Source organism: Eretmochelys imbricata, chromosome 5 (assembly GCF_965152235.1).
Source record: "Eretmochelys imbricata isolate rEreImb1 chromosome 5, rEreImb1.hap1, whole genome shotgun sequence".
In the NCBI taxonomy this organism is placed as follows: domain Eukaryota; kingdom Metazoa; phylum Chordata; order Testudines; family Cheloniidae; genus Eretmochelys; species Eretmochelys imbricata.
Genome location: NC_135576.1, coordinates 98,072,996 through 98,091,397, shown reverse-complemented (window position 1 = coordinate 98,091,397; position 18,402 = coordinate 98,072,996). Strand labels below are relative to the sequence as shown.

The window sequence follows — 18,402 nt, the reverse complement described above, 5'->3', positions numbered from 1 at the left end:
GCCAGCAGGGGGCGAGTAGCCGGAGCCAGGGGGCGGAAGTCAGCGGGGGAAGAGCTGCACGGAGCTTGGGGAGCAGTGGAGGGAGGGGGAGCCCACAGGCGGAGAGCAGGGGGCGCTCGGGGGGCGGCGGCGGGGCCGGCGGCACTCACCTCAGCGGCGCGCTCAGGACGCTACCGGTCAGGGCGGCATGGTGTCCCGGCTCCCCGCCCCGGCTGCCGCTTTTACGCAACTGGCAGCGGCTCCTGCCGTGGGGCCTGGAGGGGAAACAGCCCGCCCCGCCCCCGTCCCCGAAATGACGCGGCTCTGCCCGGCCGCCCCTTCCCCGCCCAACCCGGCAGCACCCCCGCTGCCAGCCCCTTCCCCGGCGCCGAGGGGCTGGGCTGGAGGAGGAGCGCTGGGGCCTGGGCTGGGCTGCCCTGCCCGGCGAGGAAGGCCGGAGGCGGCGCGAGGGACAAGCCCAGCCCTCCGGAGCTGGGCGCCCCGGCTCTGAGCCCCCGCGGGGAGTGTTCGGCCTGCGGGTTCGGGGCCCGGCCGGCGGCAGCGCGTCACGCCCGTACCAGGCGAGCAGCCCAGCGGGACCTCGCCTCGCCCAACCCCGGGGGGGTAGCCGCTGCGTCCAGCGCCCCTGCAGCTCTGGTGTCTCCCCAGGGCAGCTCCCGCGTCTGTGCGCCCCCCTGTATTGCCCCAGCGATTCCTCTCCCTTTCCAGCATCGGCCCCACCCCTCGTGCTGCCCAGCTTCCCCTCTTTCCTTACTCTGTTCTTCCCCCCGCACATTCCCGTGAGCCACTTCTGCCTCCCTGCCCCCTCTTCCTAGTTCCCTACACCCCATCCATGTTCTCCCCGGTTTCCTCCCCTCCAGTCCCCTTGTATTATCCTCATTCTCAACCCTGCACCTCCCGAACCTCTTCAGCCTCCCTCCTGCTTCCCCCTTCTCATCGGTTCCTGGTGAGCTCGCCGCGCCACTAATCCGCCCCCTTCTGCCCTTAGGGCATCGCGGTGTCCGTCGCACTGCAGACCAGGAGAGCATCTTCACAACGGGGATAATTGCAAGTCTGAAGCCAACAGCAGATGCGAGCGTACGGGAAGTTTTCAATAACGCTTCCTTGGGGGGTTAGGGGTGGTTGGTGTTCTGGAGCTCTCAGCAGGAGCTTCTCTCATTCACTGGCTGGGACTGGGAAATGATCTTGTCACCAAATAAAACAGGAGCTGAATCCCCACAGAGCCTGTTCGTCCGTCCACCATGCAGGTAGCAAATATGCAAATTCTGCACCTACTCCCATCGCTTCCCTCCGTCCAGTGCTTATCCTGCTTTTCGTCTTACCACGTGAGCAGGGACTTGTCCTTCCCCGTGGAGATGTGGGCAGTATATAGCTCATTTTGTGGATTACTAGAATTCAAATAATCACTTCATGTTATGTTGTGGAGGAAGTTGGGGAACATTCTGCAACACACACACAAACGACTCACAGTAAGGGAGAGGAATCAGAGAGAAGTACGACCTTGCACTGCTTGTCATGCTATAGAGAGCCACACCCCTTCTCAAACAGGAGACTATAAAGGAAAACTATGAACTGAAGACAAATGGAGTTCCAAACAGCTTGAGTTCTAACTAACTCTTTGTTTACCAGAACCAAAACCATGTCTGAAACGCTGTACAGCAGAGGAGACATCTAGTGGCTAAATAGCATCCTGCAAGTAAACATTACAGTTTAAAGCAATAGGTAGCTCCAGTTACTTAAACTTGAGCCACTCCACTGATTTAGTCTCACTCTAGTGAGAGCTGAAAAACTGCACTCAAGCTACACAGAGCGATTTGATTAGCAGCACAAAGTGATTGGACTAGCATCTGATATATTATGCTAACTGCAGCTATAGTCTGTAGCTGCATACCTATGATATTACTAAATCTAGTATCTGCAGCTCTCAACAAGCTTCAACTCATACCCCCATGGGCCAGCTAGCTAGAGTTTAATGTACCACTTAACTCACCCAATTGCACATGAATGGGAGTCAGGTTAGAGGTAATACTCAATTTATACCTTGAGCTAACACTATAGCCAAGACAAACTGTTAGAAATGTGAATAAGGCAGCATTTCCCCCCTTCCTTCTTCACTCTAGTTAATTATACTAGTCTAATTATTCTAAATTATATTGGGCCCAATTTTTAAAAAAGTCAAATTCATAATTACATGTGCAAATATGTTCATAAATCCATCATAATTATGAAAAATGCAAATGCATAAGGGCATTTGCACTTGCAAGTAATCTGTCATGTCTCAGCTGAAGGAATTGTAAGGTCTTTTATTTTTGTTTGTTTTACACAATGGGAGCATCTTAGACTTATACTATGATAAACCAAAGCAAGCATGAAAATCAAGGATGTTTCTATATACAAAGTGCTGCATTTGGAAAAATAAAGTATAACATTGGACATCTAATGTATACATGCAGTTACTTTGTTTGCCTATGCAACGCAGGTTTTGGGCATTCAGATTTCCACTTAGTCCGACTATTTTTATGTACAAACTGCTTGAATTATTTATTCAACCAGAATAGTTGTATGAGCATATTAGGCTCATAATTGCATGCACTTTTTTGCATATGCAATTTCATGCCTGACCTTTTTTGAAAATCAGGACCTTTTACATCAATAAACTTTCAGTGATCCTGCGTTCTTTGGGCTCCTGTAAACAATGATACATCTGAAATATTCCCACTGAGCTTTCACTGTAAAAAGTAAGGTTTCAGAGTAGCAGCTGTGTTAGTCTGTATTCACAAAAAGAAAAGGACTTGTGGCACCTTAGAGACTAACAAATTTATTTGAGCATAAGCTTTCGTGAGCTACAGCTCACTTCAGTGCATCCGATGAAGTGAGCTGTAGCTCACGAAAGCTTATGCTCAAACAAATTTGTTAGTCTCTAAGGTGCCACAAGTACTCCTTTTCTTTTTGTAAAAAGTAAGATCATGCAATTTAATATCAGTACTCCCTGAATGCTATTAAATATTTAGGACTTAAGTTTTTCCTCTCCTTTGAGAAATTACACTCACTTAATGCAGTTTTTACAAAATCAATAAAAAGGAACTTGGCCAGATGGATACGCTTCCTGCTTTCGGTGAGCAGAAGGACATACCTCTTAAAATGTGTTGTCCTCACAATGCTTATTTCTCTTTAATACATAGCATTTCCCATCCATCCCTAAAGCAAAGTTTCCAGTAATGCAAAGAACAGTTTACTTTTATATACAGATATATGGCAAATTAAGAGATCCAGAATTCAGTTAAAATATGTACCTGGTCCTGCAAAGTGTTCCAATTTCAATGGGACTACAAGTGGCAAGAGAGCCACTTGGGGTCATAAGCAGCGGGGAGGGTGAAATCTAAAAAAAATTACTGAATGTTTTCCAAAATTTACTGAATAGGAGCAGGGTCAGAGGGAGGCGATTGAGACACCCTGTGGAGTAGAAGGGGAGGGTTTGGAGGCTGGATTTGGGTGAGTGAAGGCAGGCAGAGGATGGGCCTTACCAAGTCTCATCCCGATTCCTGAGCCACAAAGTTGAATTGCTGGGCAGGGCTGGTACTTTTCTGCACCATCCCCTTTGCTCCACGCTAGCACCACTTGACGGCCGGGCTGGACCCTTCGCTCGGTCAAACATCTGGGACAGCCAGCCTCACCCCGTGCTGCCTCCAGCATTACTAGGAGACAGCAGTGGAATTCAGACTCCTGGGGCGGGGGGAGGCTTGCACAGACTGCACAGTTAAAAAAAAATGTCTGGCACCATTCCCGAGGCCACCAATTTCCCCCTCTCCAGAGCCAGCACCACCACAGCCAGCTCCTCAGCATCCTCCCTGACAGCATGTGGGAAGCCCCTAAGAGGCAGCGCCACCCCACACCAGCTGGCAGCAGTAGCAAGCCGAGTTCTTCTGCTGCCAGTCTCTATGGGCAGGGGGAGAAGACCCACGAGCTTGGCACCAAGCTGTCTTTAAGGCCACTGCAGCACTACCAGCTGGTGGACAAAATTTTACCAAATGTGTCAGGAGTGGGGGATTTCACGTCTATCCGCCCCCTCTTCTGGTGCTCCTGCCTGTGGGAGTAAGGATATGTGCATGGGTAACTCTTTGCAGGCCCTATAGCCCTTAACCTGCAAACACGGACATATCTGTTTAAAGTTATGCATGCTGTGTGTCAATGTTTGCAGGATAAGGGCCTATGTTTGTCAGAAGGAAGGGATGAAATGGGAATTGGTATTTTCCACTGAATGCATCCGATGAAGAGAGCTGTAGCTCACGAAAGCTTATGCTCAAATAAATTTGTTAGACTGTAAGGTGCCACAAGTACTTTTCTTTTTGCGAATACAGACTAACACAGCTGCTACTCTGAAACCTGTCAAAATGGGAATACCGTAACTAATGTTTATTCAGCAGTTTGAAGCTAAAAAGTAATATTTGTGAAGCCTCATAATTCACGATTAAAACTAGTATTGCCATATTGGCTCAAACCATGGCCCATCGAATCCAATAGCCTAAATTCTTATACCTGTGATCTTGTGATGCTTTCCTCAGGGAACCCAAAACCGTAAATCACTGTGTTGCCTCCCTGCCTCAGCAAAAAAGATCTTTGCTGGAGCTTAAACTGTGACAATTCCCTACCACACACTCTGTCTGCCTCACCACCAAACTCCTTGAGACTCGACAGTCTAAACTTTGCCTTGCAGGTAACGTTCAATGCATCCAGTTCCAAATTACCTAGAGGCATCTCTGAAATGTCCAGTCCCTCTCATTGGACACTCTCAGAAAATAACCAAGTCCACTGCCACACCAGCCTGTTGGCTCAACTGAGGATGCACACCCCACTTTAATATAACAGCACTGAGATGATTTGCAGTATAACTAAGCATAAATTTATTAATAAAGAACATGAATTTAAGCAATTCTAAGCAAGAAAAGAGTCAGGAATGATTACAAGTAAAACAAAATAACACACTTTCAGTAACTAAAGCTTTTTCACTTCCATCAAGCTGTCTGCATCTCCAGGCCTTCAGGTAGGAAGATCCACTGTTCACAGAATCAAAGAATCCTAATTCCCTTTGTCCACTAAGTGATGGATAACTAAGGGTTTCTCTCCCCTTCTTATAGACCAGTAAACCTTTGAAATGTATTCTTTTGGAGTATATCCCCAGATAAAGCATTTCTCCTGTGCTGCTTGTGCTCCAGGAAGTTGATACCATGCTGTGTTCCAATCCTTGCCCTTCTCTCAATTTGCTTTTCCTGTTGACTCAGATATAAATATAACTTCCACTGTCTCTGGCATCACCTTGCTTAATTTACACTGGAGACAAAGGGAAACAGACAAAACAGCATTCCTTTGTCTAGGACAAATTGTTTATCAGCTCTACTTGGATTGCTTGGTCCAAACAAACATATTTCTAGTACACCTACATAACTTTTTACAGGCTAACCCTATGTAACACACAAAAATATTAATTATCTGAGTGTCACCAGTTTTCCTTCAATACGTTACAAGATACTTTTTGGATAACAATTATGACAACAGTTGTGTTATGTATAGTGGAGTTTGCCATGGTGTCAAGACTATCTAATAAGAATAACAGATAAGCAATCATAGTGCAAAAGGAGGAATTCGTCAGGTCTGATAACAGTTGTAGTTACGGATAATGAGCCCTTTGCCAGTGGTCATTGACTGGCTTATAAGGTCATGGTAATATATATACACACACACACTATTGTTATTAACTGTTCTTCAATACACAGTTAGTTTTGGTTGATCATCAGACCCACTCTAATATTATGCCCTGGCTATTAATCAAAAATAAAATGTTGGAAGCCAAATAAACTAGCAAATGTTGAAAACAAACCATCTCAAAGCCCTCTCTTGCACAAGAAACCCAAGTTTAAAATTTTAATATTCTTTTAAAATTATGTTAGAAGTCACATCAAACTTGACAGTGTGGAGGATTGCTTTCTGAAAATGCGTATGACTTCTTTTCTGGAACTGTTCTGAACTCGAAGTTCACAGATCATCATGCCAAAGAGATACCGTAACATTTAAAAGAAACATTGCTAAAGACATATTTGAAAAGAGGATATGGATGTGTTTTGAACAGTGCCTCAGACAATAAAACACGAGTGTCAAAAGAGCCTTCTTTAAGTCCTTCCAAACTAGATAAAGTCCAAACAAACCAAACTTAAATAAGTTCCTTATTAAAATTGCAACCCCTCCTCTTTAAGATCTCATCTAGACCTTTGTGATTCAGGAAATCATAACATTTGTAGGTTATGGTTGAGAGAACTAGCACATTGTCGTCCCTATTTACAACTTTTTGGCTCACCCCCATCCTCTTTGTGGTAGGTAACAGCTACTGCATATAGTAGGTGTGTTTTAAAGTTATTACAAACATGTATGTTAATTATGACTCAGGCGCTCATTTTTTTAATTTCACTTTAGCATTTACTCTCTTCCATGCAATCTGTTACTCGTTATTTGATGTTCATTTTGGTATAAAGGCACTAAGAGTGAAATCCTGGTCCTACTGAAGTCAATAGCAAAACTTCCTACTGACTTCAATGGGGCCAGGATTTCATACAGTTTCTCTACCCTTTTTGGATTTCTTTGACTACAAAGTAAATTGAGTCTTGTGGTCTATTTTGTTTTTAGCAACTGGATGAAAAAATATTGTATTAAAAAAAATGGGTGCCTTTTCTGTATGTCTGCAAAGTTCTTTTGGATAAATTGTATTTGTACAGTATTTTTATTGCTTTTATTTATAGACTGGGGTCCTCACAGACAATATAGAGTACATGTGATAGACTGTCATAAATTATGTGGCCATTTTTAAAAATGCCAGTAAACACTTTATACTCTATATAATACCTTCCCATGCTTTGCTTATACCAGATAGTTTACAGAAAAGAGATTTTAAAAACTATTTAAATAGCGCTTACATTATTTTTCATGTCCCTCTACCTGTTAAGTCTAGTTGCCTTAGTTACAGATTTTACAGTGATTCTTTTAAAAGAGTTTGGTCTTTTTAAATATATTTGTATAAAAGGTATCATTCATATTACAAGTCATTACAAGGGTCCTGCACTTAGGACGGAAGAACCCAATGCACAGCTACAGACTAGGGACCGAATGGCTAGACAGCAGTTCTGCGGAAAAGGACCTAGGGGTGACAGTGGACGAGAAGCTGGATATGAGTCAGCAGTGTGCCCTTGTTGCCAAGAAGGCCAATGGCATTTTGGGATGTATAAGTAGGGGCATAGCGAGCAGATCGAGGGACGTGATCGTCCCCCTCTATTCGACATTGGTGAGGCCTCATCTGGAGTACTGTGTCCAGTTTTGGGCCCCACACTACAAGAAGGATGTGGATAAATTGGAAAGAAGTCCAGCAAAGGGCAACAAAAATGATTAGGGGTCTGGAACACATGACTTATGAGGAGAGGCTGAGGGAACTGGGATTGTTTAGTCTGCGGAAGAGAAGAATGAGGGGGGATTTGATAGCTGCTTTCAACTACCTGAGAGGTGGTTCCAGAGAGGATGGTTCTAGACTATTCTCAGTGGTAGAAGAGGACAGGACAAGGAGTAATGGTCTCAAGTTGCAGTGGGGGAGGTTTAGGTTGGATATTAGGAAAAACTGTTTCACTAGGAGGGTGGTGAAACACTGGAATGTGTTGCCTAGGGAGGTGGTGGAATCTCCTTCCTTAGAAGTTTTTAAGGTCAGGCTTGACAAAGCCCTGGCTGGGATGATTTAATTGGGGATGGGTCCTGCTTTTGAGCAGGGGGTTGGACTAGATGACCTCCTGAGGTCCCTTCCAACCCTGATATTCTATGATTCTGTGATTCATTTGTTAAGATGAAAGACAAGTGCACACTTAAGATATAATGTAAAAAAAACCCCAAAGAACATAACATAATCAGACATCAAAGGTCAAATTCCTCCTTGACATTTTGAATGCATTTTGAATTTGAACTTTAAAAACTGCTGTCTTCTTAGAAGAGGGAGTAATGGAATATTATTAGACTTTTAGACATCCAGAAATAAGAAAAAGGAAATGGTACATTTTACCTCCTGTACTTTGCAATCATCTTTGGTGACATAGGCTAAAATTTCCAAAAGCCCTGAAATGACCTAGGAACCTGAGGCCTATTTTCAAAACACATATTAACCTAAAATCATGACACACGCTTGTGCACACTTAAGTGCTTTGTTAACTTGGGGTCTAAAATAATATCAGTTTTTCTTACTGATGAACTATAATAGCTGAAATAAATTGCTGAGCTGTACAGAGATTTACTCTTGGCCAAAAAATGTCAAAACTGTTGGAGGTAGGTTGTATTAGAATACTGGACTGAGACAGAGTATGAAATGCATTCCACTTTATCGTTGGATTACATTTTTATTTTAGGGCCCTTTAGATTAGTGCCAATTTTTAGTCAGAATTTAGCATTGACTAGTTTCAGCATAATGACTTGTACTTTATTAGCTTTCTTCTATGATATTACATGTTTAAATCTTACAAATATAAGTCAGCGGCTGTGGAAGTCCCAGGGAACATATTTTATTTCAGAAACAGCATGTGGCAGTCTTGCAGAAATGACTTTTTCTTCGGACTTTCCAGTTTGCAGGAAATTACAAAAAAAATTGGTTTCATTCTGAATCACAATGTAACCAAATTTCAAAATTTCCCCAAAACTAAAAATCCCAAGTTTTGGCCATCTCCACTCAGGTGATGTGGATTCAATTCTTGGTTCTCCTGCAGACTTTATGTGTGACTTTGGGCAAAACACTTACAGTGGATTTTCAAGAGCATTTAGAAGTCAATGGTAATTTTACTGTTGATTTCTGTGGTAGTAGAGCTAAGCAAATGCTAAGTATTTTTGAAAACACCAGTGTCTCTGTGCCTCAGTTCCTCATTTTCGCACCCTTTGTGTTTCTTGTCTATTTACAATGTAATCTCTTCTGCGCAAGGACTGCTATGTATCTATGTCTTACTATGTGTTTGTATGGCATAATGGCACTCCGGTCTTGGTGGACCCTCTAGGTACTATTATAATGCAAATGAAGAAATAATAACAATAGTAGTAGTAGTCATGAAGGGCTTAATTATGCCTTAGTGCTGGGTCAGCTGGGAGACTGGGTGGTGGAATTACAGCCACATGGATCCATAGAGGTGGTGCAGTCAGCAGATGTAAGGGTCAAGGCTGCAGTACCTGCCATGGAGTTACTCCCCCTTCATTTGGACAGACTTCTCCAACAGAGAGCTCAAGTACTCAGGCTGAGTGCTGAGTCCAGGTTTTACCATTAAGATTGAGCAAATTCACTAAATTAAGGACTTGGAGAGAGACATGGTATAAGAACACAGACAGACAGATCCTTAATAGAACAAAACCCTACATCCTCTTTACACATCTTCAGTCCCCAACTCTTATCCATCACAATTGCACATATGGCTTATGAGCCAACAGGAGTCTCCAACTAGTTATCAAATTGTACTAGTGATCACAGAACGATCAATTCACCTTGTCTAGCAAAGTGAGTCTTTCATATATTGCAATATCGAACAGATCATTGATCCAAGTGTCCATCCAAAGGGATGCAAAGTATTAGCTTCTTAGCGGTCACTGATCAAGAAATTATTTTCCTGACTTTGAAGTATGTAATTTTGCAAACTTAATGCTCTCACCATTTTTTGGTATGGCATGTGTTTAAACTGTATAGTCAATTGCTAGACCACATTTTGGTTTTTGGGTTTTTTTTTAAATGAAGTATACTCAAGAGACCAAAAAACCAATATCAGTCAGGCTTATTATTGTGTTACAGGGAAAAGGTTCTGTACGATACCAGTTTCAAAGAGCATCAATGTTACATTCACCTTACATGGAAGGTATGCCCTGCAAAGTTACATCCCTAAAACCATCTTTTTATAACCTACTTATTTACCAGTAAAAGATACAATATACTTCACCTGAAACTGAACTCAATCCACTTTTTACCTTGTTTGTTTCTGGTACCATGGTATACCCCTTTATCTTTTGTTCTGAACCAGGCATTCCAGGTCATGATGTAGCCTTATCTTTGTTCTGAGCACATGCATTCCAGGTACTAAGAGGCATGAAGACACCTCCTAGGCCTGTACTAGAATAAATAGGTTTGTGAGGGTAACTCCCTTTCTGTTGCTATGAAGAAACTATTATATATCCTGATACTGACAGTTTTCCTATCTACTTAAGCCAAAACTTCGTCCAGCTAATGCAAGTTGTCATGGAATACTTAGCATAAGTGAACAGGATTACAATAAAGGTACAGGCCAATTTGGCGTATATAACTGATATTAATACTTCATATGTATACTTAAATGCTTGGAATATATATGGCAGGAAGTATTATCAGCATAATATATACGTATGCTAGCCAGCATATATTAGTCAACACATGTATAATATTAAGTTATGTATGTTTTGTGGTTACAACAGTTGTGAATAGGATATGTGAAATGAGAGCAAATATTCTGTCTGACAGTCTACCTTACAGGTGCACATGGTTATTAAGATGGTACTTGTGGAGCACTTATTCTCAACAATTTGTCTAAAATCTCTTAAGCAGAGCTAATGATCTCCAATAACTTTATCTCCAAATTAGAGGCCTATGACCTGGGTTTCTTTTGGAACAAACCATTACCAAGTCCTTAAGTCAGGTGCAAAGAAACAAAAACAATTTTTTGTTTTTGTTTTTTTTATTATTAATTATTATTATTAGGCTGTCATCCCCTTCAGGCAGAGCCTCTGCAAGAAGGCTGCTAAGGTAATACAGAAGATACATGGGGAGGGGATGGAGATGAGCAAGGATCCAAGAGGAACTGGAGAGGTGTCAGAGGACCAAAAGGACATAGATGGAAAGCAGGAGATGGAGAGGAGACAGGAGGGCTTGGTATAGTCAAATGTAGGGAAATATTTCCCTGCAAGTTATTTTTCACTTTACATTCGTCTACCAAGGGGCAACTTCACTATAGGCACAAAATATGGCAGATGCATAGTGTGATATCATTTAGAGTTGTCTGGGTAAAACTAACATAATTGTGGCATCTTAGTATTGAATGAGGACCCAGCTCTAGTACAGTTATTGACTGTTTAACTATCCTCATGTGAACAAAAATGGGTACGCTCTTCCCACCAGTCTGTGATCCATTTCCACGCACTATTAAAAATGTAAAGCCTATTTACATGTCCTACTTAATTATATGCAAGTGTGTTGTGGAGACTACTGCTGAATGAAAACTTAAAAAATATTTTAATATTTGTTCCAATAAAAATTACATTTGTTTTGTTATGTTTACCCCCTTATGTGTTAGCTTTCTGCAAATATTGTAGTGAATAAATTTACTAGCAAGAATATTTGTTGAAGCAGTAAATTTGAAGTCAATATTAAAAATATGCATTGAAAATGAATTTTGAATGAGTCTGAGGATTTGCACCAGAAACTCGAATCGAAAGGTTATGCTTGTCTAGTCAGGGAACAGAAACAACAACATGTAATTATATGTATCCAATCAAGACCAATCAAGGCTAAGTCTACACTACAGACCTTACGGCGGCACAGCTGTACCGCTGCAGCAGCACCGCTGTAAGGTTTCCTGTGTAGCTGCTCTATGCCAATGGGAGAGAGCTCTTTCGCCAGCCTAATTAAGTCACCCCCAATGAGCGGTGGTAGCTATGTCAGTAGCAGAGCGTCTCCCCCTGACATAGCACTGTGGACACCGTGCTTTTGTTTATGAAACTGACATCAGTCAGGGGTCTGTGTTTTTCACATGGTATAGACATAGCCCAGGATAGCTTGAGTTTTGAATATGAAATATAGTATTCACAATGAAATGCTCAGCAACAATCTACAGCCCTTTGAAGCATTTGTCTAAATTATTTGGTAAATAATGAATTCAAGAAAATTACAAACTGCTTGTATGCATTTCACAAACTAAAAAGGAGGTTAACATTTTCAGATACATTATTTGCTAAACATTATTTACCTGGCTTTAGTTCAAATGATCTAGAATCTATGGTACAGTTTGTGTTTTACATCATGGATTTAATATCATTACTTAAAATATGTTTTCCTGTTTAAAATCCTTACTTATAAACATTTCATCTAATAAGTCTGTGTTCCTTAACTTTCACTTTTATTTGATCTTAATAGATATTGATTTTGCCATATATTCCACGGAGTATACAGTACAACTAGAACTGAGCCTAAGAGCTACATGTTTCTGACCTCAGTCCAAACCAGCAGTTATATACAAAAGCAGACAGATTTGTTACAACATTGTGTCCTTTTTGTCTTGATTATGTGGAGACAGATTAATTCTTTCACACACACACAAAAAGCATTATTGCTGTTTTTGTTTGTTTTCTTATAAAACTGCCTTTTTTATAAAGTTAAGTTAGCAACTATAAATTTGATAGGAGTACAGTGTAAATATTTTTAGAAATGAAAATGTTTTAAAATGTATATTATAAAACATTAACAAACAACTCTGGAAAAAGCAGAAAGATGTCATTATTCTTCTTGATTGCTGGCAAACAAGAACGGCTGCCAAAAATGCTTAGAATCTGGATTTAGCTTGTAACTCACTTTCTCTGAGAAAAAAACTTTGTCTGTAGTAGTGTTTTGTGTATCCTTGAAAATGTAGCAAGCAAATTGCAACAACCTCAAGACACTAGAGCATTTCAAGGGGAAGTACTTTCATGGACTATTACAACCAAGTCTAAAATAAAATGTACCAAAAATCAATATGAGTGAAAGAACCATCATGCAAGATGACTTGTTAACACAAAGCATTTTACTGTTGTTTTGTCTTTCAGTTGCCATACGCCTATAGATTTTGAGGTGCTAGTTCTCCAAATACTTCTATATTACCTGTATAACAGGAAATTTTCTGAAATAAACTAGAATGTAATCAAATTAATTATATTACATATTGTAGAATAAAACTTCTTTACGGCTTACCTTGTTTATTGTCACTGCAGGAGTACCCAAAGCAATCATAAAAATGCATACAACTGACAAGATTTTCTTTCCGTTAATTTACAGTGTTCTGTCAACATAGATGGCCAACAAATAGCAAACTGAACCCTTTTCCTTTTGGGAGAAGAATGAATATAAAGAGTAATCACTGTTACAGGAAGAGCATTATCTGTAACATGCTCTGCTCAGGATATCATCCTGCCCTCTTGTTTTCTGACCTAAAAAACAGGAATTAAAGTGTCTCATACAAAAGACTGTTGTAAGCTAATGATTACAAATGAGAAGACTTTACCACTTGAGATTATAGGTTTTTGCTCAAAATATTCAAGTTTGTCTGTCTAAAATGAGACACATCTTTAGGCAGCTAAATAGAAATGGCCCGATTCTCAGAGAGACTGAGCGTGCACAACTTTAATTGGCTTCAAGTTAAGGAATAGGTGCTCAGCACCCCTGAAAATCATGCCACTTATTTCAGTGCCCAAACATGGATTTAACTTTAGGCATCCAAGTTTAAATATTTGGACCTCTGACTCTATTCTCTGATTTTAACTTGTGTCAGTTATTTGTATTCAGTCTACAGCAGCTGATTAAAAAAAAAGAGAGAGACTAAAGAAACAGCTTTGCACGTACAGGTGGACAGCCACTTGTTTCCCTGAGTTTATTTCAAAATCATTAAGAAAGAGATATTAAAGATTAAAGCTGCCCACTGAACTGATGAGCACAACATATCTGCCAACTCAAAGGAATTTATATTTGTCATAAATCCATAGACTTAGACTTTGGGGAACCTGAGAACTACATTAAGACTCAGATCTGACCAGAGCTTCCTGCAGGATTCTTAGTGTGTTTTTATCTTTTGCTGCCATGCCTACAAACATTCAACCTGAACAGGAAAGCTGAAATGGCTATGATGCAAACTAGCTCATAGCTCTCTAGAGAACTTCACTGACGACAATCCGTTGAGACATGCACCTATTCTTCAAATGCTTCATACAAAGAAACAATAAAACCATGACCGCTTCAGAATGCACAAACCCTTTGACCGAAACATATCATCAGTTCCCTATTGCCCTTCTGAAACATTAGCATTTAATTCTCATAGGATGAATAATACCCCCCCCATTAAAATACAGGAAAAATACCTAATAAAAATGTTGGGGACATGACAAAAGCTTGAGACACTCTGCAGTCTGTAATGGAAATTTGATTTCCTTCCAGGATACACTCAGAAGGCTGATCTCCAGCAGGGTGAGAAGTTGTGGGGTTAATGGGTTTATTTTGCTTATTTTTCTTCAGATTCTATCTCTACTCATTAATCGCTTCTCTTTACTTTGTTACTTTATTCCACTTCCCTCCCCCTTTCTACTGTTTTATTGCTGCAGAAGTACATTTATTGAGCAAGCCAGATGTACATATTGGACTGATACCAATATTTTATAGTTAAATCCTACCTCCACAACACTTCGTGGGCTTAGCAGTGTGCAGCAGAAAACAGGCTGCAACCAGCAACAGACTAAACTTCATTGTTAATACAACTAAAGCTCAAAATAGCAAAACATCTCCAAGGCAACGGTCTCTAAATTAAAAGTTCAGGCTAAGCACACAGATATTATAACAACGTATATTCACCAAAGCAATTTTCTTCATTCTAATACTACACAGCACTCAGACTTTATGGAAATGAGAGATCTGATAGTAACTCATGCCTGGCTAGGAAAAAAAAATATTACAATTGAGATCTACAAAAAATACAACAAACCTATTAGAGATTCTGGGGAAATGCCCAGACACTGAACAGAAAGACCTCACAAGGTTCATGCATCACTTAGACCCTGCTGGAGGGCGTAGTTCCGCCAACACTTACTGCTAAGCTCAGTGTTTACTACCACAAGTATTACTTACTTCCATTTCAGGCACATCAACAGTACACATGGTGAAATTCTGTACAGAGATCGCATAATGCCTAGTCACCTCTTAAGTATTCAGAATAGAGTTCCAGTGTAGTTAGACTTTGTTCTTCTTTGTAGGGGTGAATTTCATTAATAGATTAGATGGTTTTGGAGTGGAATTTTTTAGGTCAAACCTCCCCTTCCAGGTCTTCTTATGTGGAAAAGAGTATTTGACACACAATATCTATTCAATTAGCCAGGACATTTGACAATTTTATTTTTCTCATCTCATTTAGCCAGTGTTAGTGGTTTTTAATCAGTACCATCATCCTGTTTTGACATTAGCTGCTTTCGCTGATGTTAGTTTCAGTGCTACAGAAAAACAACAATGAATTCAAATTATTTAGCACCTTGACTTTTGTGGGCTGCATAAGCATACTTAAAAAGATATGAGAGCTCATGTGCAAGAATCTCTTCTGTGAAAGAAAAGGAAACAAAACTAAAAAAAAAAACCCCACACACTTCTATTTGAATTATTTTTAAACTGATTTGGATCGAAATGCCACCGAGAATGACTTTCTCTGAAAGAGATGGGAGAGTTTCCCACTTTGCTTATTTATTTGACAAAAGTTTCTGTCCAGTCAGTGTCATGCTTGGTCTGGCTTTCACAATCAAACAGAGGAAAGAAGAAATATTATCAGGAATGAGTGATTGTGAAACCATAAACTGGCAGGGGGAACACAAGGGCAGGTACAATACCTAAAAATACTCATAATTCTTTTAAAACAAAAACCAGTTTTGATTTCAGGTTGTTGACGTCCTTCTACACATGAGGAAATGCATGCAAATGTGCTATTTACTCATTTCTAATGTGCATCAAAAACCAACAAAAACCCCCTTATATGATTAATGCTTCCCTCTCACTGTTGGACATTATAGCAGGTCTAGTTGTGCTCAGGAGTTGTTGGCATAGAGAATGAGGAACTCAAGCTTCCTTCTTCAAATTTAAAGTAATCTCCTCTCTGACCCAAAACGGGGAGGAAAAAGAGGAGAGGCATTCTCATCTAGCTCCAAAAGCCTCAAATGCCTCTGAGTCCCATCGTTAGATGCTTTAATCTTTCCTTGTATGAAGAACATGGTGAATTAAAACCCTGGCCCCATTGAAGTCAATGGAAGTTTAGTCACTGACTTTGATGGGTTCAGGATTTCACCTGAAGATTTTATCCTCAGCTTGGTTGTAGGATTTCCAGCCTATCTTAAACTGATCATCTAGGACTTTAAAAACCAACACCAATTATGTGAATTACACCTGAAAATGAACAGGAAGCCAGTACAGAGACACAAGCACAAGTGTTACCTGCTCATATTGATTAGGAGGCAGGTAGCTGCTTTCTGCGTTAGCTGGGGTTTCTGGGTGGTCTTCAGTGGTAGGCCAAAGTAAAACAGATTAAAGTAGCAGTAGATTAAAACCTGGAGGTAACAAGGGCCTGGATTGCCATTACAAGGGCCACAACTGGAAGTGACTCTCTGGCAAGGTGTAAATGATCAAAAGAAATTCAGAAGCAACAATGGATATGACAGTACCCTGAGGCTGCTCTAACCATATTGGTGAAAGGTGGGTATATGCCCTCAATAGCTCAGGAAGGCAGTCTCCAATCCACTCCTCCAAATGCATTAAAGATAGAAGGGATAGGAGAAGCCTTCTAACTTGCTCTTTATTCTACCTACCCTCTTTTCAGGGACAGCATATTATTCAAGTTGGACCAGTGTTTTTCTCTTAATTACCTTACAAAATTCCAAAGGAAATCAAATGTATCAATAGCAGAGTCACATAGTGAATGTGCATGTATGTAGAAGCATTTCTGTATTAAAAACAAACCTCATGTTTTTTGAGTCCTCAGACAGATTTTTAATAATGGTGGTGTTGGTCTTGAGCCCATCCACTCTCCCTTGCTGAAAAGACTCCTATAAAAATCAGCAGGGAAGCAGAGAACCCTTTATAATGCTTTTTAAAGCTACACTTTAAATAAAATTCCAGACATACTTGTTAAAGGCTGCTCTATCAAAGTTTGATTTTTTTTTAAATCAATAGCATCCCTGTACAAGAGAGAGCTCTGTATAAGCTCAAAAGAATGCCTGTCTCACCAACAGAAGTTGGTCCAATCAAGATATTACCTCACCCACCTTGTGTCTCTAATATCCTGGGACCAACATGGCTACAATAACACTGCATACAGCATCCCTTTAACTCACAACATATCATGTCTATGTCATGCAAACTGTTTTATAAAACAAAGAAATATAGACATTAAAATATTGCTTAATGGGTCTGGATCGCTTGGAGAGAAGGCCACCTGTTCAACTAGTGTACCATTGATAGGAATGATCAACTAGTTCATTAGTGTTTCAAGTGGGTTGCAAACAAACTACCAAGTTTTATTAGCACTAGAGAGGACTTGTCATCAGTTGGCTGTTTGCTTACCTGTAAAAATGAGTGGTTTTCTCAGGTCTACTAAGTAACAATTACCATCACAATTGGCACCCTGTTTCACAGTCTCAGCAGGAAAGGTCAAGGACTGAGTCTCTCTCCAGGTCACAGTTCTCTCTTCAGGTTCTAACGTCACACTTCTCATTGTGGTATCTGAGGGCTTGAAGCAAATTGAGAGAATATGGGGAATTCACACAGTTATTGCTTTTGTGCTGTGTCCGTTCTGTGGAGAAAAAGAAAGTAAGAAAACTAAAGTTAGCAAAAATGAATGAAATGTTCAGCAAGTACCTATTCAAATCACAAGTGTATGTATTCCCAGCACACTTAATACCATTTTCTATATTTTTCTGATTGCCTAGACAAATGTAACCACACATATCAATTTATCATGTGCAAAAGAGACATTCTTATTACATACATAGGTCAGTCTCACAGCAGATTTTTTAATTGAACTAAAAACTGAATAGAAAAGGAGTACTTGTGGCACCTTAGAGACTAACCAATTTATTTGAGCATGAGCTTTCGTGAGCTACAGCTCACTTCAGCTCACGAAAGCTCATGCTCAAATAAATTGGTTAGTCTCTAAGGTGCCACAAGTACTCCTTTTCTTTTTGCGAATACAGACTAACACGGCTGTTACTCTAAAAACTGAATATACACTAGCACTGTGCATTTACAAGATTGCATGTCTGAACAATCTATTCATGTCTGAACAATCTATTCATTCCTAGTAATACAGGTATGTGTCAGCAGAGGGCATAGGCTCATTTAGAAAGATTTAGCAGCAAGCTAACCTTAAAAAATACCTTTAAATAATCTCCCTGTTACGGCTGCATTTGATTTTGTTTTGTTTTGTTTTTAGTATTTGGTGTTCCACTTTGCTTGCAAAGTCTGCATTTCATGGTTTATTATAGCAAGGGAATTTGATATTAGTCAAAGTAACTTACTCAAGTAGAGTTTTTAATGTGTCAGCTTAAGGGTGAGTTCTG

General features: G+C 40.3%; 1 protein-coding gene across 3 annotated transcripts in view; it reads right to left on the bottom strand.

Annotated features, from left to right (window-relative positions):
* Positions 1-15,046, bottom strand: part of CEMIP2 (cell migration inducing hyaluronidase 2) — an 80,690-nt gene extending 65,644 nt beyond the window's left edge. The window contains exon 1 of one of the 3 annotated variants that reach the window (XM_077817589.1): positions 14,939-15,046. The gene's annotated coding sequence lies outside the window, so the exon portion shown is untranslated. Of the gene's footprint in view, positions 1-149; positions 281-14,938 lie in introns of those variants that run through there. The other 2 variants (XM_077817588.1, XM_077817587.1) reach the window with 2 other exon arrangements.
* Positions 15,047-18,402: the final 3,356 nt, after the last annotated feature.